Consider the following 20,847-nt stretch of genomic DNA (forward strand, 5'->3'; position numbering starts at 1 on the left):
ATTCGGTTTAGCAGTCGCGGAGTCTGTATATAAACAAACAGTCATAATTTTCCTCTTTATACCTACCTATAGATTTTCGTTGCCTTCGTTGTGCATTCATCTTAAGTTAGGAGAGTAAGTTCAGAATTTTCACTTCCTCTCACTAAGCTTACATTTGCGTGAGTAATGAGAGCAATGAGTCCTATAGTACCCCTGTCATCTGTATTTAGAGCAGTGGGGATGCAAAGGGTGCAATCTCAGAATCACAAGCATCGCGCAGCGGCCATTATTTCATGGCTATTACTAACCAATATTAAAATTATTTCTCTGACTATCCATCTAATTTTATACTTCTACTAGTTGCCCGCGTAAAATTCACATAGGTAAATAAAACATCTAGGTACTAAACAGTAAGAATAAAGCCTAAACATTTGCTTTATGAGTGAGCCGGTTCTTGAGTTAAAATAACGACGAAAAGTGGCGTTAGTTCTTATATTTAGAAGATATTACTAGCGGTTTTGTGTAAAACTGTGTTTTGTAGGAATTAACGCCTGTAACGGGATAAAATATAGCCTGTGTTACTCGGGAAGAGTGTAGCTTTCAGACAGTGTCATCTGGTTAAGATCGATCCGGTAGCTTTGAGGTTATACCATTACAAACTGATTGTATTTTGTTTTTCTTTATAATATCACTAGTGGCCAGTAGTACGTGCTTTGATATGAAAATATGTGATATATAAATGAGGAACCGCTCGACCAATTTTGTGAAAATTTCACATTTATAAACCATCTACTAAATAGTCCGAACAAAGCCTTTGTACCTAGGCATAGGTGAGACCGTTCTTGAGTTACCTATAAAATTACAAAGAAAAGTGGCATTAATTTTATGTAATTATAGATTAGTATAAGAAGTATAAATAAATAGATGGATAGTACATTATAAATAGTGTACTAATCAAGGTTTTATAAATAATAGGCGCGTCCGAAACATCTATAAATCGTGTAAAGAGACAAGACTGAAGATTTGAAAACATTGTTTTTCATCAAACCAAGGAGTCAGGATGATTACAGGAGAAGCCTTATTGAAGGTAAGTCAGGCCTTTTTTGACGACGTCAAAATCATCAATGACCCCTCCCGCTGTGGGTTAGCAGCGGTGAGGAGTGTCAGACTCTAACTGACTAAAACCGTCGTGTTCCGTCATAGGCCTTTTATGTACCAGGGCCGCGGTAACTCGCGCGAACAACCTGCAGCCCAGGTAAGTCAGGCCTTGTAGTTTAAATTCGTGAGCATGACCAAAAGGATCAGTTACGAGTGAACTAACGAGGCGTTCGGGTTCTTTGTTGCACCGCTCGGTTGTTTTGCGCCACTTCTTCTTTCCAGCAAACATACTTAGGAAGTGGTGAAGGATGGGCGTTTTGGGGTTGTCTTTGTAAATTTCTGACGTTTAAAAGTGCTGTTTTTCCTGTCTATCAACAATTTTGGTTTTCCAAAACATGATCGGGTCCAAAGGCGGGTCTACGCTAGACGAACCGAGCACAAGCGGAGCCGTTCTCGGCTTGTCGTTCGCGGCGTCAAGTGTGGACGTGCAACGAACCTACAACGATCACTAATCCCTTTGTTTTCGTCAAAACCGACAACAGGCGGAACGCAGCCGAACACGAACGAAATGCTCGCAGCGCGATCGTTAGAGGCTTAAGTTGGTCCACACTAGACGAATTGTATTCGGCTCGTGCTCCGCTCGTGCTTGGCTCTCCTAGCGTAGACGCAGCTTAACGTTCCTCGCCCTTAGCACACCTCGCATTTTGGCGCGCTACTTTCTTACGGCCGCTCCAATACTCCAACTGTTGATTTGCTTAGTATTTAGGCATTTGACATTACTTACTTGTATGTGCCTAATGTCAAATGGCCTAATATCTTTCTCTAGTAAGCAAATCACCAGATAGTATATTGCTAACGGCGGTTAGGTTTTGAGTTAAGTCACCTTGTTTGTGATGGGAAATCATCAAATGACTCTCCCGCTGTGGGTTAGCACCGTGAGAAAGTGTCGGACTCTTACTGACTAAAACCGTCGTGTTCCTTCGTAGGCCTTTATGCGTACCAGAGTACCGCGGTAACTCGCGCGAACAATCCCGCACCCGAGTTAAGGGACTGCCGCTAGTCATTTGTTCTCCATGCACCATGCAACCTGGAGCCAAAACAGTAACGCATTGCGCGCGAACATTTCTAAACGTCTTCAAACTGCAACCTTCGTGCACGAAGACATGCTAGCTGTGATCTTGCAGCGGCGCGTGCTTAAACATTCTTTATACAAAAACCGGTTAGACTGGAAGCTGACCCCAACTTTTAAATATTGGCTTTAAATATGGTTTTACCATGTGATTCCCTTCGAACGTATGACAAACTGGGGCTTGATTCTGCTAAGTTGATAATGTGACAATTGGATACAATTGTATCTCAATTAATAGCAGTTTTAATCTTAGTGGGTATTCTGCTACTAATGTAAGACTCTATCGTATTCCAATGACATTTCATTGGTTTTCTGGTGGTATGCTATTTGGCCTATAGGTTAGTCTGCTTTGCAATCATATTGCAATCGTTAAATCATTTACAGACAATATATTTCATTATTGAATGACAGAAAAGGATAAAACGTTTATTTCAATCGTAATTGAGTCGTGATTGAATCTTAGTTGGATATCAATCGTGTCGCTTAAGTAAAATTTGCAGAATTTAGCCTCTGTGTTCTTAACAATTTCAAATATATTTTCTCCGAATAGGTGTTTAAAAACAGAGTGGACTCTCCACAATCTAATTTACGTTCGCAGAATACATTATTTACTTACCACCTTTATCGTGGACCAAAACCATTAATTTTGCAAAGGTCAGTGCGGTTCATAAATTATTGCGCGTTTATGGAACCTACTGTATCGGGTAAAATAAGACCTTGTTTACTAATGGACGGATTTAAACTTGGCGATATGCGATATACCCAAATTCCTGAACACCTCGGTATTTCTAGCAGGCTGTAACTTTTGAACTTGGCACTGATAATACTTTTACACAAATACGTTTGACCACTTAAAATTATGATTAATTTGAATAAGTATTTATTACATAGACATAATATTAGTAAACAGGACTGCGCACCTATACCCAAAAACGAGCCGAGTGAAACAGTTAGTACCGAGGCTGTTTGTCCCTTTCTAATAGGGTGACTATGAGATTAAGCTATGTGAGACAAATCCGAATTTGCTAAGATTATTAAACACAGATTGGTATTGAAGTTTTAATTTACTCAGTTTGTGACCATAAGATACTAATATCTGCTTTTAACCGTCAAATCTGTAGCGGACCCCAATCGGGGTCTGAACATCAATGTCACCAAGCTCGGTTGAGACCCCAATTGGGGTCTAAGACTCAGTCATACACTTTCCTAATTATTTACGCTCATATTTATTTTCTTTCCAATCTAACCACATTTGTGAGTACTAAATAAAATAACTAAATAAATTTAAATTATTTTTACGCATTCAAACCTTTCATATTTAGCATCCCGTTAGAAATATACCTTTTAAAATCCAATCGTAATTACCGGGAATTCTGATCGAACTCGCCATGTTTGTTTACATTAGTTGTTTTTAAATTTGAAGACGCATAGACAAGATGGCGACGGTGATAGAAGTTTTGCATCGAATGATCCGAATCGTTAAAATAAAGAATCGATTTAATAATTTGATATTATAATATTACTAAATTGCAATTTTGTATACTTACCATAATCTGAAAATAAATTAGGAAAAGTAAAATGACTTAATTTATTTTGAAAAAAATGCTAGAAAATCAGTGGTAGAAAATACGTTGTAGCCGGAATAAAAAAAAATCTTCGGTTTTAGGGTTTCTGAAGACGGCAAATGAAGACTTATTTATTTCTTCGGTGTTTTATGTGCAGGATTCCTGTAGACCTGCCAAACTTAATGGCGATTCGTTACTTCCAACTTTTAACTGAGCGGCAAAGCTATTTGACGAGAGCCGTAGTTAGGTGTAGTTATCGCAAAATTTTATGATGAGTTTATTGTTTGAAAGGGCAAATAGTTTGCTGTTCATTGAAAGCTGGTCCAAGATGGAAAGATGGCTGCCGCCGACTTATTTTTAACCGACTTCCCAAAAGCGGAGGTTCTCAATTCGACCGTTTTTGTATGTTTGTTACGCGATTACTCCGCCATTTATTTATCGATTTTGATGATTCTTTTTGTTTGATAGCGTATACTTTCGAGGTGGTCCCATTATCATCAGGTCAGGATCTGATGATGGAACCTTGAGAAATCGAGGGCGACTTTCGAAAGTTGCAGAAATACATAGGTTGAAATCTTATCACTCAGGTGTTTGCCTGGTAGCACTATTCAACAGTGAAGGCTTTGAGCTGACCTAATGATGGAGAGCAGTGAAGGTCGAGGAACTCGACAACTGAATATTTAAACTTTCTCGTGTTTGTGCTTATATTATTCGTATTTACGAGGCCTCTGCAACAGTGAAGGAGATGGAGACGAGAGAAGTTCGGTTGTCGAGTTCCCTCGACCTCTCTGGTCTCCATCATCAGGTCAGCTCCAAACCTTTACTGTTTCATAGTGTTATCAGACATACATCTGAGTCTCAAGTTATAACCTTATCTATGCTTACAATTTCGAGAGTTGCCCTCGATTTCTCAAGGTTTCCATCATCAGATCCTGGACCTAATAACAAATATGGGGAATATAGCCCTTCGACCAAAACAAACATCCAAATTGAGAACCACCTCCTTTGGGATTCGGTTAAAAATATTTGGTGACTTTAAAATTAAGGCGAGGAATTGGTCAACAATAATTCCATAACCGGCACGCGCATCTAAGGCGCCAAAGGGGTCGGAGCGTCTGAGCGGGGCGAGGATAACAATACGCGCGCTAGCTTATAACTAAAGTCGTAAGCGACAAAATGGTTTTGTAATTTTATTATTTAGAAATGATAATTTAATAAAAATTCCTACTACCATTTTAAAGAGTATGTCTATACTCAACTACTAAAAAGTTAAGAGGCTTAAATCGGTCCCGTTTGCCCATAATATGTGAATCTTTTTAAAAGAGGTATGTTTGATATATTTTCTCTGTTATAAAAGTTACCTAATCATGTTTCTACAACTAACAAAATAAGGTTTATATCATGAACTTTCAGGTAACCAAGTTGTATTTTGATCCGTTTTGTATTTACTGAGAAAAATTGAAATCCTTGGCGCCAAAAATTCCAATTCGTCCTCTTAATCAATTATTATTATTGTTTCTCATCATCAAATAATTACATTACTTTGGTAGTTACAAATTGCAATATATTTCAGAACGCCAGGCTTACCCTCCGCCGAAACAAAAATCTTAGAATAGTTGAGAAATAATATAAGAATAAATTAAAATTCCGTAATAGGTAATAAAAATTCAATTAAAGTTAAACATTATTACGAATGACGCAACATATAAAAATTTAATGCTAAAACTTTCATAAAACTTAAATATCTTTTTCTTAACAACAAAAACAATTGAACCTATAATTTCAAATTAATAAATAAAATTGAAATAAGTTGCTATTAAAAATAGGTATATACCTATGTATAAAATTGGTATTCGATTATTTATAATAAATATCCGATTTAGGTATCGAATGCACACCGCTGATTGAAAAAAAGTACTCCATTCCAAACTCTACTTCTTTTTGATCTTGTAAATTGTTCATTTTTATTGTGTATTTTATGTGCTGATTTTTTAGTTGTTGAACATAAATAAGTGCACGAAATGTATTGCAACGGATTGAAAATGTTACAAATATGACGTTTGTGTTGTGTTTGAGAAAGTGATGCGATTATTTATTGGTAAGTTTTCACCAAATTTGAAATGCCTAACTTTTCGATAGACTTAAAACACCGTAATTATTATCTTTTCTGAATTAACTGACCCTATTTGACCTTTGCACGTTGTTGTCAAATAAGTGAGCTCTAAAGTTATAGTTAAAATACTTCTGATCAGGCATTACGGACTTAGAATTCAGGTGTTGAAAGATAGTACAAATTTTGACTTCCATGTCGCGATTCAAAATTCCCGCCGAATCAACGGTAAAGTCATATGTCAAAATCTTGTCGAGCAGAGAGGGTTAAAATTAGCGGGAATTAGCCGTATAAAAGCAGGGACATTCGAAGTGAAGACTGATTTGTCTGTATTTTTGCTTCACATATAGACTGCTAAGCCATTTATGTCGCCTTCCTTCATTTTTGGGAAGCTATAACAATAGTACAACAGTTTTAAAATCCATCACCCATATTTTGACTCATTACAAGAATTCATGGGCACCCTAGTTGTTTGATTTACGAAAATGTTAATATTAGCTAACCTGTGTAACGATATACTGCAACCCCATAGGATTCACTTTACAAGTATAAACGCAACACTTTTCACTATTTTAATAGTTTAAATTGATTTAATACAAAAATATAAACAAAATTTTAAATGCTGATTACGCGCCAAGAATGTTCAGGGTTACCGCTAGAAAATAAAAATTTATGTTGTTTATGTTTTAATAATAAATACGAATAAATTAATGCGATTGTTATTAATTTGTTGACTTACAATTGTTAAAATAAGATAAAAATATAAGTGATTTAATTGTTTTGGGAAGACAAAACTTTTGATCACAACATTTTTATGCTGGTAAGGTGTTAGAAAGAGACAAACAGCCTCCGTTCGAACTATCCCTCTCGGCTCGGATTTGCCTCTGTGTATTATGCAACCAATTTAGTACCTTATTGCGTTAGAATAGAGTTCATTTTCGTAAATATATATTTTGAGCGTGCGCAATCTTGTTTAGTAATATTATATCTATGATTTATTATGATTTAAGAGGACGAATTGGAATTTTGGCGCCAAGGATGTCAATTTTTCTCAGTAAATACAAAACGGATCAAAATACAACTTGGTTACCTGAAAGTTCATGATATAAGCCTTATTTTGTTAGTTGTAGAAACATGATTAGGTAACTTTTATAACAGAGAAAATATATCAAACATACCCTTTTAAAAAGAGATTCACATATTATGGGCAAACGGGACCGATTTAAGCCCTTAACTTTTTTAGTAGTTGAGTATAGACATACTTTAAAATGGTAGTAGGAATTTTTATTAAATTATCATTTCTAAATATTAAAATTACAAAACCATTTTGTCGCTTACGACTTTTAGTTATAAGCTAGCGCGCGTATTGTTATCCTCGCCCCGCCTCAGACGCTCCGACCCCTTTGGCGCCTTAGATGCGCGTGCCGGTTATGGAATTATTGTTGACCACTTCCCGCCTTAATTGTGTACGTAATTTTTGCCGCATTGTAATTTTAGACGGAATCATCATCTGCCAAGCCTTTTCCCAACTAGGTTTGGGACGGCTTCCAGCCTAACTGGATACAGCTGAGTACCAGTGTTTTACAAGGAGCGACTGCCTATCTAACCTCCACTCCTCAACCCAGTTACCCTTGCAACCCAATACTCCTTGGTAAGACTGTATGTCTGACTTCTGACTTCCCGTAAAGCCAAAAGCTAAGATGTTAAAAATACAGCCGGGGCCTACTGTTTATTTGCTTGGATTTCTTCACTATGTAAATCAACTATTATCGAAAAAAAACTGGGTATTTTTTCTAGTTGTTCTAAATATTTCGAAAACTTTTGTGATTATAAATCATAGTGTCCATTTCCAAACGTATTGTTTTTTAATTCAAAGCTGCCGTTTGATCGATTCTGTCAATGTCATAACAACAGCATTGTTTGGGTAGCGACCGCGAACGCGTTTTGTTTTATCACATTTTACTTACAATATCAGTGAATAAACCACAAGTTTAGACCTTAAAATGGCTGTAAGTACCACAACAATTTTAAAACAAACTTTTAAAAAGCATGTTTTGATTATCAAGCCGGTTCTGAAACTTAACCTCACTTTTGAAATTCATGTTTTTGATAATTTCAAACATGGAATATCGACTGGGTTGAGGGAGGTCAGATAGGCAGTCGCTCCTTGTGGCACACTAGTACTCATCTGCATCCAGTTAGACTGAAGCCGACCCCAACATAGTTGGGAAAAGACTCGGAAAATGATGAATCTTACCTAAATCTCTTTTTTTTTCTTTATAGTCGATAGCACACTCTGCAAGTTCAAGAGGTGCGTTCCATTACACGCATCGAACGCATTGGAGCTCACTCATATACGAGGATTGGGGCTAGATGACTTTGGAGCCAAGAGCCGTGTCTCAAGGCATGGTTGGCCAGAAGATGGCGAGGAAGGCCGCTGAGTCGTCCTACAGATGATTCGAGAAGGTAATTAGTGAGTTGACACGTTGCTATGGCAACGGGTTGCTTGTTTGATGAAATTAAGCTGCTGTAAGCAGTTTAACTAATTTCTTAGGGACTTACAGCCTGTATCTAGATAAAAAGTAGCCTATAGCCTTCTTGATAAATGGGCTATCTAACACTGAAATAATTTTTCAAATTGTCTGCTGAAGAAACTTTTAGTCTTTGTTATGCTTATGCATTACATTACACTCAATTTTCATCTGATTCTGTTTGATTGATTGCATCTTAAGCCCTAACAAAATTTACATATCTAAGCTCACAGTTGCACAGCCCTAACAAAATTTACATATCTAAGCTCACAGATGCTTTCATAGTATTTCTTACTTCTAGCAGTTTCAATCTCATCACATCGAGCTACTTTTCTCTATGAATTACTAGCGACCTTACACTTTGCATGGGTACAATACTCCACCATTTAATGGATGTTATACATATAAAACTGCAACTTCAAACCCTCAATATATTAAAATCCGTTATTCTTTCAAGATTTAAGCTTACATTTAAGGGACAAAGAAAATGACTTTGTTTTATACTATTTAGTGAAAACACAATATTAATGGTATAACATTTATCTTTCTAGGTAAAATTGCAGGCAGAGGTATTGCTAGCTGGTCAGCCTGGTACGGCAAGACAGCTATTGCTATGGGTCTGGCACAAGCCTTGGGCCCTGATACTCCATTCACAAGCATGGCTGGTAAGTTCAAATATTACATGCTATCTGTTTGCCTCATTACATACTAGCTATTACCCTTGGTTTACCTGGTGTTCTGGGGAACTTCTTCCCGATATGGACAAAATATAGCCTATGTAACTCTGGGATAGTGTGACTTCCCAACAGTGACAGTTTTTCTTTAATTGGTCCAGATTACCAAGGGTACTATGCTGCCCGGTAACTGGGTTGAAGAGATCAAATAGGCAGTTGCTTTGTAAAACACTGGTACTCAGCTGCATATACTTGGCAAACAACTTAGAAGATGATGAGTTTTAGAAGCTTTTGGGGTATAAAGAAAAAGCTGTGTTTGTTTTGAAAATATACACCAAACTTAACACTTGTCTGGTTTCGATACTGGATCACTTGGGTAATTAAATAGGTCAGATAGGAAGTGGTGAAGGATGGGTTTTTGTTGGCTGTCTCACGTAATTCTAATGTTCGAAAATTGCTGATTTCCAGCTTAATTTGGATCAATTAGCAGTCTCCATGTGACCCATCTGGTTAGACTGTAAACAATAGCAATGTAAATCTACTCTTTATAACATATCTCTAGTAAAAGTTGTTTGTTCCCAGGGTCGGAGATATTCTCTTTGGAGATGAGCAAGACAGAAGCTTTGACGCAAGCCATCAGAAAGTCCATCGTGTCAGAATAAAGTGAGTAACATTATCCTAATGATATTATAAATGCGACAGTATATAAAATGTGTAAACGTCTATGTCCGCTGTTGTATGTTTTTATGGTTCTGTACCCAAAGGGAAAAACGGAACCACTGTCCATCTGTGACTGCATACTCAGGAACTGTGATAGTTAGACAAATACTGAAAACGAATAATAAAATAAGTATTTAAGGGGTATCCATGTAACTAACATGTATTAATGCTTTATATAGGTAGATTAGCCGTTTTCCCGCGGTTTCACCCGCGTCCTGTGGATCTACTGCCCGCATCGGGATAAAATATAGCCTATGTTACTCGCAGATAATATAGCTTTCTAATGATGAAAGAATATTTTAAATCGGTCCAGTAGTTTTGAGTTTATCCATTACAAACAAACAAAGTTTCTTCTTTATAATATTAGTATAGATTATGCTCTTTGTATAGATATTGGTCTGAAACCTTTCGTGTAAGCGAGTTCTTATTGCCCAATTTAAAATTACTCATGCAATTAAATTTATTGTCTTTCCTATTAAATATAGAAGTGGTGAAGGGCGGCGTTTTGAGGGCTGTCTTTGTAAATTTTGACTACAAAAGTGCTGGATTTTCAGCCTACTTTGAATAAATGACTTTTTGTTTTTAGGGTTCCGTACCTAAAGGGTAAAACGGGACCCTATTGATTTCGCTCCTCTGTCCGTCCGTCTGTCACCAGGTATCTCATGAACCGTGATAGTTAGAGAACTGAACTTTTACAAATACTGAAAACTAAAATAAAATAAATATTTCGGGTGCTCCCATACAATACAACAAACGTGATTTTTGTCCGTTTTATAAATAATGGTAACTGACCCTTCGTGCTGGTTTTTACGTACTTTTTCCCCTATTTTCTTTCTACCTTATTTTTACTCATACATATTTATTTTTCTTCTTCTCCACAGAGAAGAATCCGAAATAATCGAAGGCGAAGTGGTAGAGATGGCGGTAGAAAGGGCGGCGGGAGGCGGCGGCGCTCGGTGGGCCGCCTGACGCTGAAGACCACCGACATGGAGACCAACTACGATATGGGGCTAAGATGTGCGACTCGCTGCTTAAAGAGAAGGTATGTAATGTAGAGACTAGGTGTAACTGAAAGCAAAAACCATTTATTCAAATTTGACTGCTAAAATTTACAAAAGACAGCCCCCAAAACACTTCCTATGTGTATTTGCTTGGAAGAAGAAGTGGTAGAACAAACTCCAGCAAATAACTATAGGTAAGGTATATAATGAAGATACTAGGTGTAGCTTATGGTTTTGGGGCCGGGATTGTTGCATAAAGGGCTTGAGAAGGAAATGATCCACCTTATTATAAACGTGGTTTTACAAAGGTACCAGCTTTAAACCATCGTCCCAAACAAAGGTAGTGAACTACACCTATTACTAAAGCGGGTACTTCTTAAAACCATGTTTTCTAATAATGTGGATGAGTTTTAGTCAATAAGAGTCTGACAACGCACGTTAAATTAGTGGGTCCAGAATGTCATTTGAACGTCTTATTACGGGTTACTTAGAATAGTTATTCCGGCAACCATTCTAAACAAGGGGTATCATGTTGCCCGGGTAACTAGGTTTAGGAGGTCAGATAGGGCAGTCGCTCCTTGTGGCACACTGGTACTCAGCTGCATCCGGTTATACTGGAAGCCACCCCAACATACTTTAAGGTTGGCTGTAAGAGAACCCACTTAGGTTGCTTGCCGTTGTACATAAATTGTCTTAATTCTTTATATAATCTTTATATACCTATTGTTAAGAGCAGTAAAGAATAAATAAATAAATAATGATATAATTTTGTTTCAGGTGCAAGCAGGCGATGTGGTCACCATAGACAAGGCAACCGGCAAGATCAACAGGCTGGGCAGGAGTTTCGCTCGAGCCAGAGACTATGATGCTACTGGTATGTAACCTTATAGCATATTTCTTAACTTCCGTACCCAAAGTGTACAACAGTCGTCCCTCTGTCTGCTTAGACGACAGACTCCGTGTCGGTATGGCGCGCGTTGTTCCACGCGCTCCTCAAAGAGATGTCAGCAACCCCAGCGGCCCAGCAGGGCTAAGGCCTGCGGGGCTGCGGGTTATTAAATTACGGATAAAATATAGCCTTTGTAACTCGGGAAGGTGTGGCTTTTAAGGAAGAATTTTAAATTCGGTTCAGTAGTTTTGAGTTTATTCATTACAAACAAACACAATTACAGTTTTTTTCCTCTTTTTATACTAGTATAGACAAGTTTCATCAAAACCCATTTTTCCGTTTACGCGTGAAGAAGTAACAAATATGCACAGAACACACAAACATTCGCCTTTATAATAGATTATTTAACATAATGTTTAACCATGTAAAATAAAATTAATTTATATATTCTATATGTATAATTAATTGTAATTTATATAATTGATATATCCCCAGGCCAGCAAGCCCGTTTCGTGCAATGCCCGGAAGGCGAGCTACAGAAACGCAAGGAAGTGGTACACACTGTGACCCTGCATGAGATAGATGTCATCAACTCTAGGACTCATGGGTTCCTCGCACTGTTCTCCGGTGAGTAATACCTCTGCAGCAGTTGGGTAACAGTCATCATCATCTCCTGAGCCTTACCCAACTATGTTGGGGTCGGCTTCCAGTCTAACCGGATGTAGCTGAGTACCAGTGAGCCACAAGGAGCGACTGCCTATCTGACCTCTTAAAGACAGCTACCCGGGCAACCCATAATACCTTCTGCGGCAGTCGGGTAAAAGTATTTCATGGTAATGGGTCATTTACCACATGTGTACCGAGGGAACTACTTATTATACCCGGATGGGGATAAAAGTATCCCATTTCTCCTGGTTCTAAGCTTATGAGTAGTGTAACTAGCACGACTTTGAACGCGCGAATCTCAGAAAAGACTATGTCCAATTTGAAGAAATATATCAGAGTTAGATAACATATTTAAAGTGATATAGAAACGCAAGGAAGTGGTACACACAGTGACTCTGCATGAGATAGATGTCATCAACTCCAGGACTCATGGGTTCCTCGCACTTTTCTCTGGTAAGAACTTGCAATAAAAAAAAATAAAAAACTATTTATTATTACATATATTCATAGCCCCGAAATCTAAAAAATGGGAGGTAGCAATTAGGTAACAACTCTTGGTTAGAAAAACTCAATACTTTTGCTGAAGAAAGTGACAGTTAGAGACCAGAGACCTTTCGTGGCTGTTTTAACTTCAATACGGAGATAAAAATTGGTAGCAACCAATGGCAACTGGTAATAATTAGGTAGCAACTCTCTATATGTCTTCGAGATAAAATAGAGAGATATCCATTCTGTTGAAAGTAATTAGTAGCTTTGCTTTTGAAACAATAACAAACATACATACAGCCATTTCTTTACTTTCTTACAATCTACAAGCTGTTGATTTGCATCCGTGCAATATTCAAGGACGTAATTATGCTAATGATTTTCGACCCAAATCAACAAAAATTGGTTCTTAATTTTATGTCATCTAGCCGTATTTAAACTTGGCGCGTGTGTTACTGGCCTTAAAACCGTGCTGCGCCCTCATACAAACGCAAACACAAAGCATACGCAACGATCATTCATAAAATTGGATTACTTCAGAAATACTACGACATTACATTGACAAAAACAGCAGTGCATATTTAGCTATTTTCCGTCTACTGTAATTCCAATCGTTTATTTACGTATTTCATGTCCTCCTCCTGAAATATGGCACAAATGCAAATCAACACCTTGTATACTTACCAAACTAGTTAATAAATCAATTTCTAATATAAATATTTTTTACTTTATTCCACAGGTGATACCGGTGAGATAAAATCCGAGATTCGCGAGCAGATCAACAGCCGAGTGGCGGAATGGCGCGAGGAGGGCAAATCCGAGATGATACCCGAGTACTATTCATAGACGAGGTCAGACTATTTATACTAATTATTTATTTATGTAAGGCACTGAATGCCGAAATTAGCTTGCCTCAAACAATTTTTGGCCAAATCTATACAGTTTTTGAATGAAAAAAAATATATATTAATCTTGAACATATTACTGAAAACACTGTTAATTTCAAAACACGTTTTCGAAAGGTTTCCCCGATACAAAAATTTTAAACTTACCTCTAAAATGATCTTCCAACAAACTTTGATAACATTTGTAACACTAGCTTTCGCCCGCTGTTTCACCCGAGTCCCGTAGCCAGATAGTGACAAAACTATCCTAAACCTTCTCCCGGGTCTAAGTTAACTTCTAATTTTCAGCCAAATCGGTCAAGCCGTTTTCATGTTATGTCGTGACAACGGAAACCCTTCGTGCGCGAGTCCGACCTCGCACTTGAGCGGTTTTTCTTTGCTTTCAGTGTTTTGGGTGTCATTTTTTTGTAAAAAGGTTTTAAATTACTTTTGTTTCATCCTCTAGGCTCACATGCTGGACATAGAGTGCTTCTCGTACCTAAACCGCGCGTTAGAGTCGGACACCGCGCCCGTCGTCATCATGGCGACTAACCGCGGTATTACGCGCATCCGCGGCACTAATTACCGAGCCCCGCGCGCTATACATACTGCGTTGTACATTACGCATATACAACAACACTACTTTAATAGTTAACTTAGCTAAAACTTGCTCCTCCTTTTTTGAAGTCGGTTCAGCCAAAAGTGTGATTATCGGGCTAGAAACTTACAGAGATACTTGATAGATCAAACACAGAATCTCAATTTTTGTAGTCTGTTAAGAACTCTTTAAACGTGAGATAATTGACAAACATACATAGGTACCTCCTTTTTGAAGTCGGTTAAAGACACTTTACTTAAAAATAACATTGAAACATACTTAGAACCACCTTTTTGAAGTCGGTTAAAACTCTTTACTTTGACGTAAGATAACGGCGCTAAAACATACATACTTAACTGGCCAAAACTGACACCTTCTTTTTGATGTCGGTTAAACAGCGGTTTTTAACTGTCATTTATGTTGTCAATGACTTTTAGGTATTAGTCATAAAACACTATAAATTACTTATCTAAATATATTTTTTCCTTCGTAGGCTCACATGTTGGACATAGAGTGCTTCTCGTACCTAAACCGCGCGTTAGTCGGACACCGCGCCCGTCGTCATCATGGCGACTAACCCGGTATTACGCATCCGCGGCACTAATTACCGAGCCCGCGCGCTGTACATACTGCCTTGTACATTACTTATATACAACAACTATTTTAATAGTATACTTAGCTAGAACATTCTCTCTCTCTTTTGAAGTCGGTTCAGCCAAAAGTGTGATAATCAGGCTAAAACTTACATAGATACTTGACAGATCAAACACAGAACCTCCTTTTTGAAGTCGGTTAACAACTCTTTAAACGTGAGATGATTGACTAACTTACATACCTCCTTTTTGAAATCGGTTAGAGATGCTTTACTTCGAAATAACATTGAAACATACTTAGAACCTTTTTTAAGTCGGAAAAACTCTTTAAAAATCCGGTAAATGGCGGTTTTTAAGAAAACTGACTTTTCTTGTGTTGGTTAAAACACTATAAATTACTTATCTAAATATATTTTCCCTTCGTAGGCTCACATGCTGGACATAGAATGCTTCTCGTACCTAAACCGCGCGTTAGAGTCGGACACCGCGCCCGTCGTCATCATGGCGACTAACCGCGGTATTACGCGCATCCGCGGCACTAATTACCGATCCCCGCACGGAATACCGCTGGATTTGCTCGATAGAATGATCATCGTGCCTACTTCGCCGTATTCTCATCAAGAGTTGAGAGAGATTCTTAATATCAGGTATGTTGGTAGATTTTAATATAAAAAATTAAGTTATTTTAGGTTTTGGAGTTTGGTGGCACAAACAGGCAGACACAGCCATCAAAATTGATATTTTAGGGGCTCCTGTACACCAAACAAATATTTTTGCTTGTTTTAAAGGTTCCGTATCCAAAGGGTTAAAATGGGACCTTATTATATCGGGTGTCGTTCACAATCACATTAAATCCTATCGCATATACTTTATGATATTCTATGGCGAATTGTAAAAATAACCTAATTCATTCAGTGGTTTAACCACAGGAGTCATTTTCGTTTTATAATTTACAACATCATGTGTAAAGCAGAGATAAAGTTAGGAGTATCGAATGTTTTGATCAGTTGACAGCTGTCAGTTTTCAAGGGAGAATTTCAGTTGTTTGTAATGACTGGCTTTTATATGGTGTTCTAATTTTCACACATTTTTATTCTATTTACTTTGTTTGAAAAAATTTTTTTATTTTTACGTATTTTTCTTTTTTGTTTGTATTAATCGACATATATTAACCAGTATATTAACGCATTTCATTTAATGTGATTGTGAACGACACCCGATATACTTAAATCATGACAGGAAGTTACAATTTTCAGAAATGTAATTCTGTTACTAAAATTAAATAAATATTTTAGGGCCTCTTATAAAACAAACGTTCATATTTTCTTTGATTCTGTAGAAAATTGTATGGAACCGAAGTTCACGAGTCCGACTCGCAATTTGCCGTTTTAATTAAATAATTTTCTGGGCAACTTTCTATATAATTTTTTTCGTATACTCATCATCCTCCGAGCCTTTTTCCCAACTATGTTGGGCTCGGCTTCCAGTCTAACCGGATCCAGCTGAGTACCAGTACTTTTACAAGGAGCGACTGCCTATCTGACCTCCTCAACCTCAATTCTCTATTAGTATACTTCATCATCTCAGCCGGCGGACGTCCACTGCTAAACATAGGCCTCCCCTTAGATCTCCACAGATACCTGTTGAAGCGACCTGTTAGTATACTTATTCCCTTACAATATAAGTACTTAACAATTTAACTTTTTATCCAGATGCGAAGAAGAAGACTGTCAGATGTCGAGCGACGCTCTAACGGTACTGACTCGAGTGGCCACTGAGACCTCGCCCGATACGCCATACAACTGATTACTACTGCCTCGCTTGTCGCTAAACGCAGGAAGGCTACTGAGGTTTGTTATATACTTTATATTATTTACAATAGCGTAGGACGTCCACCAATGAGGTGGACAGACGACCTTATAAAAGTCGCCGTCGACGCAGGAGGCCTATGTTCAGCAGTGGACGTCCGCCGGCTGAGATGATGATGATGATATATATACAATAGCCAAAAAGTAATTAGTCAGTCTTTAAGATAACCCAAAAATAATGGACACGTATTTTTCTTTCTCTCACAAAACAAATAACACGATTGAATTTTATGTTACGTCACTTAAGTACAAATTTTACATAGACGTGACGTCATGAGTCCACTCTCAATCTTTGTTGCGTTATATCTTAGTAAATATTTAATCCTCCGAGCCTTTTTCCCAATCATGTTGGGGTCGGCTCCCAGTCTAACTGGGTGGCTGAATTCCTGTGTGCCACAAGGAGCGACTGCCTATCTGTCCACCTCAACCCAGTTACCCGGTCAACCTGATACCCCTTGGTTAGACTGGTGTCAGTCTTACTGGCTTCTGACTACCCGTAACGACTGCCAATGATGTTCAATGACAGCCGGGACCTACAGTTCCACGTGCCATCCGAAACACAGTCATTAATGTCCAAGATATACTTAGGTATACCCTAATTTGACTTGGGTTATTTTCTTAATTGTAATGTTTTCGTGTGTTTAAGAAAACTACAATAAAGGTTGTAATTTTAGGTTTCAATCCTCTTTTCTTGTCACAGGTGAGCATGGAAGACGTAAAGAAGGTGTACTCTCTGTTCTTGGACGAGCATCGCTGGAGCAGTTCCTCAAAAGAGTATCAGGACGAATTCATGTTTAATGACGGCTCTGGGGGTGAGTGTTGCTAGTTTAGTAAGTTGTTTAGTAGATTGGTAGAAAATGCAACAGGTTTAGATAGGATATGTAGAATATGCGTATAAATAGGATATATTATTTACTTATGTGAAAATAAATAAGGTTTAAAAACTGTTTGTTATGCTAATGTGTCTGTATTTTGACAAATAAGAATATAGTTGTTGGTACCTAGCTAGGTAAAAACTGAGGTATACATAAAAATACATTCGAAGTGAGTAGCTGAGTAGCAATTTTATTATAAAACCGTAAAAGCCTTTGGTTTTATTGAGTTCATATATCAGAACAGATTACTATATTGATTTTTCTAATGAATAATAGTAATCTGTTTTGTGAATTTCTGATATGGGTGAACTTGCCTGAAATAAATGACATTTTTTTTTTTTTATTAAGAACAGACCCCAAATTATTTAAGCGAAACATTTATTTCTAATAATATTAATTCAATAAGTTGTTTGTTTTCATATTTTCAGTTCTAGCCGTATTCAAATTAAATATTTTATTTAATGTAAACTGAAAATGCTTCTTTTAATAATAATTTGTGTTGTTTCAGACGCCCCACAATTAATGGAAGTCTCCCAGTAAAACAGCACTCAACTATTCCAAATGTATTTGCTTTAAAAGTAATAATTATTAATAGTAATTGACTCGACAAGTCAGTTTGGTTCTACTAGAAGACGTACTTTAAGTTACTTTTGCTAAGGTTTATTATGTAAGTTTTTATTAAATAAATGTCTCGATGTACCTATGCGTTGTTTTTTTAACCGAGAGTGAAAGAGGTGGTCTTAGACCATAGATAGAATAATCTCAGAGGTGCTTGTATTCATTGCGTCTCGTCTTATTTTGTAATTAATGAAACCGCAACGCTGTAAGATTAATTTTTAAAATATCTGAACAACTGAAATGGTATAAACGTTATAAGTAAACTGGCAACATTATACTAGAGATGTTCAGTTTGTACTAATTAGAACGAAATTTTAGTTGAATCGAGAAATCAGTGTTAAAAATATTGTTATTAAAAAGCCCTTTTCAAAAACATTTTTACTTTTCCAACGGGCGGATTTCGGAATACATACAAGTTAATAAAATTAAATAGGTACGATTAAGATTTTACTAAAAGTTTTCTTGAATTTTAAGAGCATTTGAACTTATTTTTCTCACTAATGTTTTTCTATTGCAAAGAGTTTTCTTCTTCTAGTCCCAAATGGAACACCAAATAAAATATTAAAATTATAAACTAAAATCGACTAAGATGAGTGATTCGAATCGACTAAATCCACGACCACTTATCACATCTCTAAGCTACAATTGATTTTTAAAACGTCAATCAGATTGTCACTTTGTAGTGAAGAATTTTGATCGCATTTTTCAAGACAAAAATCATAAAATCAAGATGTTCGCTGCCAGGAGCCTTTTCAAAGCCAATGCCCAAATCCTTAAAATGTCGCTCAGACCAGGAACATGAGCGTGATCGCCACTCCTGCCAGAAACAAGGTGTCCACTGGCGTAAGTATATTTTGCATTTCCTCATACAAAAACTCATGTTACTTCACTCAATATTAATTTATTATGTCCAAAAAGAGTTATTCTTGTCTTTTGAATACATATTAAACTTTTAAAACTTTAAATAAACAATTTGTGAATTACGTAATTCGACAAAATATAGGTTATCTATGATAGCAGGGTGTAAACCAAGCCCTTTGTAAATTAATGGATCTATATTGTCGATGTTTTGCCTCCTAGTCCTGTGTTCTAATTATAAAGAGCTAGTGAAACTTGTATTTCGAATCAAATCAATTTTTCCGCATTTCTATTATGGTGGTAAAGCAATTCTAAGGTTAGATATTTTGCCCAACTGACTAGGAACGGTTATAGGTTTCACCAAGTATCTTGTATGTAAGTGATGATACATAATGAAGTATCCTGCAATTACTTGGATAAAATTCAACTATTGTCAAACAATCTTATAAGATGTAGCTTTGTTTATGTACCATAATGGCTGCAAAATGTTCACAACCATGCAGAGTCAGTTTAGGCTCTCAGGTTCTTTCTAAGTAGGGCTGCTGCCATCTGTCTGGTTTTTCCCGGATTGGTCCTCATTTGGAGACTGTCCGGAGGTCCAGGGAAAACCGGACAATTGAAAATTAGGTAGTTTTTGCATATTATTATTTATTTATTTATTTGAACCAGGCATCTAAGGCCCATAGAAAAGTACAATACAAAATATTATAACATTAAAACATACACGAATACATTTATATTATGAATCTTTGTCCGGTTTGGACGAAATTGAGATGGCAGCCCTATTTCTAAGCCACTCCCATGCCAAAAATTTTGAATTTTACAATCAGCTTTTGTGTTTATTCAGCTAGCAACCAACCACCAAAATGAATGATACTGTCCAGGCATAGGGCTAGCTGTATAAGTGAATGGCTTGTATCTCTATCTTGTGGTTGTAATCAGCTTGGTGACCTATACCTCATCTATCTAATGCAACTTTTAATTAATCCAAGCACTGTTTCCTGCAGTTTCATCCATGTCTCAGGAAACGCTCTGCCCATATCCAAATAAAATAGAACCAATATTACTAAGGGATTGACATTGAAATAATTTTCAAATTGGTTCAGTAATTTCCGAGCTTTTAAATGAAATAAACAAACAAATGTTTCCTCTTTATCATATAGACTAGCTTCTGCCAGTGGTTTCACCCGCATCCCGTGAGAACTACTTCCGTACCGGGATAAAAAGTAGCCCATAGCCTTCCTCGATAAATGGGCTATCTAACACTAAAAGAAATTTTCAAATCAGACCAGTAGTTCCTGAGATTAGTGCTCAAACAAAACAAACTCTTCAGCTTAGTTAGAATATTAGTATAGATAAGTAAAATATAGACACCAATACAAAATTTAACAATGTGTTTCTCTTTTCAGGAGATGGTATTCCTCATCAGCGCCATGGTGGTCGGCTGGTCTATCGTCCCTCACTGGGTGCTCTGCAACATCAAGAACTACAGGACTAAGGAATAAGCGTTATAAACACAAGCTTAGGCAAATGTATTGTAGAGAGCGTGATAACAGTTCTAAATGTATTATGTTAAGTAAATGGTTATTTTAACTTGAATTTGTGTTTTTATTTTACCTCTAATGCAGGTTGTGAACTAGGTTTGATTTTTAAATGAATCAATTGCTTTGACCACAAAACTTAGTAGACGTATGAAAAATTGTGT

The 20,847-nt window shown here is 37.0% G+C and overlaps 2 long non-coding RNA genes and 1 pseudogene across 2 annotated transcripts; all 3 read left to right on the plus strand.

Moving 5' to 3' along the window:
- The first annotated feature begins 7,884 nt into the window (after window positions 1–7,884).
- LOC135117219 (ruvB-like helicase 2) lies at window positions 7,885–18,365 on the plus strand (annotated as a pseudogene).
- On the plus strand, window positions 12,724–14,409 carry LOC135117224 (uncharacterized). Its single transcript, XR_010276714.1, has 3 exons — window positions 12,724–12,815; window positions 13,588–13,699; window positions 14,199–14,409. It is a non-coding gene; the product is annotated as an uncharacterized LOC135117224 (long non-coding RNA).
- A 590-nt stretch (window positions 18,366–18,955) lies between the features above and the next one.
- LOC135117257 (uncharacterized) lies at window positions 18,956–20,739 on the plus strand. The gene is made up of 2 exons (XR_010276747.1): window positions 18,956–19,127; window positions 20,552–20,739. It is a non-coding gene; the product is annotated as an uncharacterized LOC135117257 (long non-coding RNA).
- The last annotated feature ends 108 nt before the right edge of the window (window positions 20,740–20,847 follow it).

The sequence above is a fragment of the Helicoverpa armigera genome, chromosome 8 (assembly GCF_030705265.1).
Source record: "Helicoverpa armigera isolate CAAS_96S chromosome 8, ASM3070526v1, whole genome shotgun sequence".
In the NCBI taxonomy this organism is placed as follows: Eukaryota; Metazoa; Arthropoda; class Insecta; order Lepidoptera; family Noctuidae; genus Helicoverpa; species Helicoverpa armigera.